Source organism: Camellia sinensis, chromosome 12, assembly GCF_055761805.1.
Source record: "Camellia sinensis isolate YWXY chromosome 12, ASM5576180v1, whole genome shotgun sequence".
Taxonomy (NCBI): Eukaryota; Viridiplantae; Streptophyta; class Magnoliopsida; order Ericales; family Theaceae; genus Camellia; species Camellia sinensis.
In genome coordinates this window covers 83,357,861-83,365,811 of record NC_138972.1, presented here as the reverse complement: position 1 = coordinate 83,365,811, position 7,951 = coordinate 83,357,861, and the positions used below count along the sequence as shown (strand labels likewise).

General features: G+C 31.3%; 1 long non-coding RNA gene across 1 annotated transcript; it reads right to left on the bottom strand.

The window, feature by feature from the left end:
• Positions 1-5,261: 5,261 nt before the first annotated feature.
• LOC114256358 (uncharacterized) lies at positions 5,262-6,703 on the bottom strand. The gene is made up of 2 exons (XR_014345823.1): positions 5,647-6,703; positions 5,262-5,453 (listed from the first exon to the last, which is right to left on the bottom strand). It is a non-coding gene; the product is annotated as an uncharacterized LOC114256358 (long non-coding RNA).
• Between the last annotated feature and the right edge of the window lie 1,248 nt (positions 6,704-7,951).

Below are 7,951 nucleotides of genomic sequence, written 5' to 3'. Positions count from 1 at the left end.
GGTTGGGAGTAATTATTTTAATATTTTATAATATTGTGACAGGTAAAATAAAGTGAATAAATAAGATAGGACAAATTACATATATCTCTCGAGGTTTGATTAAATTATAGATATCTTTCTGAGGTTTCGGAAATTACATCTCACTCCCTGAGGTTTGTATTTTTATAACAATTTGTCCCCTGAGGTTTATATTTCATAACAAATTACCCCTTAATTTTTTATGCAAATATAGCATTCAGGGGAGAATTCGTAATTTCTCAAACCTCATGGGGTATCAGTAATTTAGCCAAATCTCGAGGGGTATATGTAATTTGCCCAATAAGACATATTAGGTTAAGTGATTAAAGAATATAAAAAATATATTAAATAATGATTAATTAAAGAGTACGGACATGTAATATCTCGATTCTATAATTTTTTGTGGTTGTATAGGTTGAAAGAGTAAGATTAGGACATCAGATTTACCAATATTTTCACTAACAAAAATATTTGAGATACTTATTTTATTATTTTAAAAAATTATTATGTGTCTAATAAATATTAAACTTTTATGATGTGGAGTTTAATTTTAATGTCACATTATTAAAAGTCATTTAAGAATAATAAATTAGAAAATGTAACATTATTGTTCTACTAAATGTCTTACATAACTGTAAGTCTCACATGAGTGTAGGTCTCAAACCTATATGTGACATTTAGTAAAAATATTAATAATTTCAACACATTTTTAAATTTTAAATTTGAGTATGTTTTATTTTTTGACTTTTTGATTTATTATGAAAAAATATGTAAAAAAAAAAAAATTTAAAAATGATATAATTCAAATAAGTCAATAAATTACTTATTTTTTGTGTACCTAAAATAAGCCTAGAATTTTAGTTTAAAGTTAGTTTTTCAAGGTAAGGCAAGTTAACAAGCTTCCAAATTCATTCACTCTATTTGGTTAATAATTTTCAAAAATTGTCTCCGAGTGTTTTATTTTTAGTAATTTTTGAAACAACAATACTATGCATATAGAGGACTAAACATAAGACCAAATATAGGTATTATTCATTCCGAGAATCGGCCAGAGCTTGTCGACCGCGACTGTCATCTTGACAACCACGACTGTCATTTTGTTATCTGGTCGACCACCTGATCATTCGGCTGATCGTCCGAATGAACAATTCTTGTGTTTAATTATGTGTTTGATTATCTGTGTGTGTAGCATTACTATTTTATAAAATATTTTAATGATTTTTAAAAAAAAATCTTTTAGATTCTCTTAGATATATTTAAAAAGTATAAAATTGTCAAAAAAAACTTTTAAAAATTCACTAACTACAAAAGAAAAAAAAAAAATCAATACATTTTCATATTTTTTATATTTATTATTATTTTTAGATTTCTTCATAAATATTTTATCTTTTTCAATACATTTGGATTATGTGCATTTAAAAAATTAAAAAAAAAATCTAAAATACAAAAAAAGTTCATTCTTGTTTGGGAACAAGCTTTTTTAGTAATTTTTTGACTAAAATATGAGGTAAAAAAATTAATATGTTTTGAATAATTTTTTAATTATTTACAAAAAAAATACAAAAAGTAAAGAGAAAAAGGAAATCTTTGACTTTGGGTATAAACTTTTTAATTTTTTTAATAACTTTTTAACTTTTAAATTAAAATAATTGTATGCCAAACAATAATAAATTGTATAAATTTAAATTCTAAATATATATATAATAAAAAAAAAGTATTTTAATTTGACTCCCAACTTAATTCCGTATTTCTCTTCTTCGAAGCCAACAATCACTACTACAAAAATAGATAAAGATCACACATTTTTTGTGTGATGTATGTTATTTAATCACACCTTTTAAGTTTTATTAAAGTGTGATCTTTGGGAGTGTGATTAAAAGTGGTCATTTTTAATCACACTTTTTAAGTATGATTAAAAATATTTAGATCACATCTTTTAAGTGTGATTAAAAATATTTAGATCACACCTTTTAAGTGTGATTAAAAGTATTTTGATCACACCTATTAAGTGTGATCTTTGGAAGTGTGATTAATAACATTTCGATCACACCTTTTAAGTGTGATTAAAAATATTTACATCACATCTTTTAAGTGTGATTAATAACATTTACTACTAAAAAAAATACTTTTTGCGACCGTCACATGCCGTCGCAAGTAATAAAAATACAGTCGCAAAAGACTTTTTGCGACGGCCTATGCGGCTGCACAAGCGGTCGCAAAAGACTTTTTGCGACAACTATTTTGCCATCGCAAAAAAAATAAAAAAAAATAAAAAAAACACTTTTAGCAACCATTGTTTTACTGTCGCAAATAATTATTTATTAAAAAAAATCATGTATGGGTTTGCTACAACAAAAAAATCAATTACAAGCACCAAACAATTTTTTGTAAATGAAAAATAACAAAATTAACAAATTAATTAAATTTATAATAGACATTATCCATTAATCATCTTTAAATACACTGTACTAAAAAATTCAAGTCTTCAAAAAAAAAAGAAAAAAGAAAAAGAAGAAGAAGAAGAAGAAGAGCAACATAATCTTTGGCTCCCAACATCAACCGCTTGATCATATCAACTATTCCCTCAACAAAATCTGCAAAAACATATATCAAACTTGACTTGAAAATTTAATGCACTTAAATGTGTTAGTTTAGCTTAAAATAATCAAAATAAAACTATGTCAATGACCTATCTCTATGGCAGATTAGTGATTTGCAACAACAGTTTCAATTACCTTAAGAGCAACTTCAAGCTTAACTATGGGATCACTTAATTATGGCGTTCGGAATTATATAATAGTATTGTGGCGAGAGATTTCCTTAAGAACTCCACCATCACCACCACCTACAACCAAAACCTGCATCAAGTAATTCAATTAAATTTAGCACAAATACCTGACAAACAGAATAATTATAGATTGCATAAACATGAAGAGCAGAAGATAGCTAGCTCTACCAACAATGTTTTCCTCAATCATTGGCAACTTAAATTACAAGTTCTCTTTCTACTTGTAAATATGATGAATTGAGGCTGAGAGTACATAGAAATATTATTTGTTCACAATTTAACAATGAGACAAAAACAAGGTGAGTCTTATATTCAATTCTAGAATTAAATTTGTCATACAATGCCTTCAATCTAAATTGCCATTCTCGATAAATTCATAAACTAGAAAAAGAGAGCCCTCTACGCAATACCCAATCAAACGCACCTACATTAGATGCCAATGTAAGTTACAATGTCTATATAAATACATATATGTATATATACTTAACATCGTCCTTTATATTTCAAAGATCAATCAGTTAAAAGATAAGAAAAAGTCGCTTAATGATATCACAATCAAAATTAGAAGACAATTGGACCCTCAAGTTTCCATCAACAACAAAATTGTACTGTAACAACCAACCTACTGAAATTCCATATGATAATACACTTTAAATATTCATCTCCTACCGTAGAAGACTAAACTTGTGAATACCTCAACCACAGAGACTTTTAAACAATCAAAAAAAAAATCATGATAAATTAAATGGCGCAATGTAAATATATTGGTCATCAAATTACCATGAAATGATAAATTCTGGAGGATTAAAAATAAAAAGGATTCCCCAAAATGGAAGTAAGTATCAATCAATTCCAATTACTCCAGGTTCTAAATGTCAGTGAAGTCCATATCAAATCAACAGAAGTGCATGTGCATATATTTACTAACAAGATAACCACATCTCAGATTTAAGCATGATGGTGTGTCTGTAAAAATCTGTGGTACACGCACAAAATATCAAATCATGCAATGACAATAGAGAACAGACGAACCCAACCAAGACAATTAAACAATATCTTTCACACAGGTGAAGTGAAACTTAAAACCAGTAAATTGCCAAAATGTCACAACATCAGCAATGCACAAGAAGCCAATAGAAAGAGGGCACAACATTCGCAAAGTCTAGTTTTGAAAATGTAAAAATGAAGAGAGCAATTTCTGCATTTCGCTATTTCAGTAGGGAACAACTGTATACTTGAGGTTGGAATCCAATGTAATGATTAATGACCCAATTGTCGCAATGCACATTCATAGTCATCCACCAGTCTCTGTTAACTTCTCGAGAATAGTATAAAAGTGTGTTTAAGAAGAAATTGCATCTACATGTGCACACAAAAACATGCGGGTGATGTGGCTGTATTTAATAAGCCACTGATTACATTTTTAAGGGGATATGCATTGACAGTGTTCATAACCAACTAATATAGTCTGAATTTCCAAAACCATCCCTCTATTTTACTCTATTAAATGCATTCATACTCAATAGAAGGCCAGCAATTCTGCTTTGTAGAAGAAAGTGTTGGGCAACTGAGATGAGAATGCTTTGGATAGATTTGTGGTAAAACTAAAAAAGATAGATTAGAAATGAATATATTCATGAAATGGTAGGAATAGAGAGAGAACTACTTAACATGGAAGACTTGAGCTGACATCTGATGCATACTCACCACAATCAAAGAAAATATAAATTTATTTAATTTAATAGAACATACAAACTTTGATAGAGCTAAATGACCACAAAAAAAAAAAAAAAAAAAAATTATGTAGCCACCCCCACTTGATTGAGACACAAGGTTTAATTTGTTTCGGTTTGGTAAATGCATTCATACTCATCCAAAAATAATGATATTGTAAAATGCAAAATAAAATACCTTTCTTTTAAAAATGGACAACAATATTGGAATATACCAAAAGGCATTAGTGGACAAAAAGAATGGAAAGTGGGGAATATAAACAGGCATGAAAGTAGCTATTTTGGAGGTAGATTGTCCTTCTTTATGCTTTAACAAGAAAAATGTTTTGCCCACCCATACAGTCAATTTGGCAGGGCATCTAATTTCTGGCATCTTATATTATAAAGGAAAGCACACTTGGATATTACAGGGTTTTATGAACTAGAGGCCTCATGAATTAGTTAGGTTTAATATTAAAAAAGGAAAAAATAAAAATAGAAGGAGCAAGAACCACCAAACAAACAGAACATTTTTCAATGAAAAATATCCTCATCTGTTTGTATGTGAGCATGGAACAAAGAATTTGGACATCCCGGTTCTTTAGAGTTAGGCCAGCACGCACAACAATGTCTGAAGTTGCCATGCATTCAAGACACTCACCATGTTAGCCTACATGGACTTCATTTGCCCCTAGATACAATGCTTCACCTGGTTTAAGCTTCACATAGTTAAAGGGGAAAGCTAATAAATTGGATTTTCCTCACATTAATCAGAGAGAACAATTACAAACTAGAAGCACAAAGTTAAAAGTCAGTGAATAACATGAAAAAAAGATTGAGAGGACTTACCACTCCATCCTAAAATCCTGTCTTCTCTAAACGAGTCAATATATCAACAGGATCAACAAGTTCATACTCATTAATTTCCTGAGGAGCTGATAAACAACACGGATATCAGGTCCAAGCATTCAATGGAAAAAAATTAATACATACTTCTAAAAAAAAAAATTAAAACAAGCATTCAATGCCGAAATTTAGTACTATTTCTTTCAACTTCGTTTCATCTATCCAATACTTTAAAAAACAAAACAGACAAATTCTAATAACTTCACAGGTTGGATCACATACTATCTGTAACACATTCTTCAGAAGGGCCAGAGCCCACAACTTCAGACACAGTTACTTGCTCTGGCTCCTTGTCTTGCTCAGATCTGGGGGTAAAAAAACCAAAAGATAAATTAATATAGAGAATAAGCACTTAGTTTGTGGTAATGTCCTTTAGCTTTAACCAGTAAAAGAATTAATATCAGAGATGCTTTCTGTGTAGCATTACAAGAATTGAAGACATGCAAAAATTCAAGCCCAAGCAAATCAACAAGAAATGAGCCCATTCCAGTTTTGAACCAATTCAAAATGAGGATTGATCCAAACCAATAATAATAATAACACAAAAACAATAAGAACAATTATATGAACCTGCAGTCACATAAATCTAGTCCATGTGAGCAACTACAGAGACAATTTGTAGAAAACAGATATGATGCAACAATATGATTAGCTAAACATATGAGCAAAAAGGAAAAAACAGTATCAATGACCATAGATGAGAAAAGTGGCCATACAAGAAAATTAACAAATTGTCAGAAAGAAAAGAAAATATATTTTCCAAATGGAAATGACTGAAGACATCACCAAAAACAACACAAGCTCAAATCCTAATGAAAACTACTCTACGAAATGCCAACAAATTAGCCAATAAATTGAGAAAACAAATCAATATTCAGGAATTCTTTTGATAAAAAAGATGCCTGGATTCTCATGGGATGTTAAAGAACCGACTCATCCATGGCCATTTCCACAGGCTTGGGATTCGTCCGAAAGGTATATTCTGTTATATATATAAATATATATATCAAACCTTCTTTGTATAAACATAGATTTGTAACCATTAATTTCATTTTCATGAAGGTTCGATTAGGCTCTGTTGCAGCATTTGAAACAGTTGATGAACCAGAGTCTCAATGTTGACACCCAAACAAACCCAACACTCAAATAGATCCAACAACCCATAACATTAATCCATCGATCAAAATTCTACAAACCCATAATCGAAATTGCAATTAAAAACACCAAATAATCGAACAAATATGGAGTGAATGTGTGTGTGTGTGTGTGTGTGTGTGTGTGTGTGTGTGTGTGTGTGTGAGAGAGAGAAGGGTAGAATCCGAACATACCTCAAGAATCGAACTAATACTTTTTTTGATCGAAGAGAAGAGAACGAAACCCTTCTGTCGTCGCCGCCGCCCAAGCAGTCTCGTCGCCGAAGAAAGAGCACTGTTTCCAAGTTGAAATCTCGCCGCTGCCGAAGGGGTCACAATCATAGGCAAACTGATCGTCTGGATCTTACTCGGCCTCTCAAACTTCATCTCCACATATAAATCCTTCAACAGTCGATCGATCGATAGAGAGGGAGGGGTAAGAAGAGACTAGGGTTTTTTGGTTTTGGGCGGGCGGCGAGGAACAGAGCGGGAATGGAAAAAAAAAAATGGGGGGAGGAAATCAAAATCTTTTTTAAAAAAAAATAAATTAAACAATAAAATAACACTGTTTAATTTATTTATTTTTTGCGATAGGGGTTGTCGTCGCAAAAAAAACTTTATTTTTTGTTAAAATAAAATTTTAAAAAAAAAAATATTTTATTTTGGTTCCTAATTAAGCTTGAAAATTTATTTGTTTCATTTTTTTTAATAAAAAAAAATTATTATTATTTTTTATTTGGTAGAAGTAGGGGTAATATTTTAATGAAAAATATTGTACTGGTAGTCGTAGTGGTGAAGTGGCGACCGTGGTAGTAGTGGTGGTAGTGAAATGGCGTTTGCAGTAGTAGTGAAGGTGGTAGAGAAGATGGGTGGTGAGAGAGAGAGATAAGTGGGAGACAGATAGAGGGGAGAGAGAGAGAGAGAGACAGAGTGGTGAGCGAGAGAGAGACAAAGTGGTGCTAAAAGTGTATTTTCTTGTAGTGGATCGATAAATTGAGAGGGAGCTCAGTAAATAGAGAAGACGGGAGGGAAATAGTGAGCAACGCGAACACAATAGGGGAGAGAGAGAGAGAGAGAGAGACAGGGAGAGAAGAGTGATGAGTGAGAGAGAGAAAGAAAAGAAAGAAAGAAAGATGAAAAATAGGTGAAAAGATATAGAGAGAGAGAGAGAGAGAAAGAGCGAAAAGAGATAAACGAGAGAGCGAGAGAGAAAAGAGACAGAGAGAGAAGATAGATGAAAGAGATAGAGAGAAGAGAGATGGACGAGAGATACAGAGAAAAACAGAGAGGCAGACAGACAAAGAAAAGTGATGAGTGAGAGAGAGAAAGAGAAGAAAGACAGAGACACAGAGAGAATGAGAGAGACGAACAGACAGAGAAGAGTGATGAGTGAG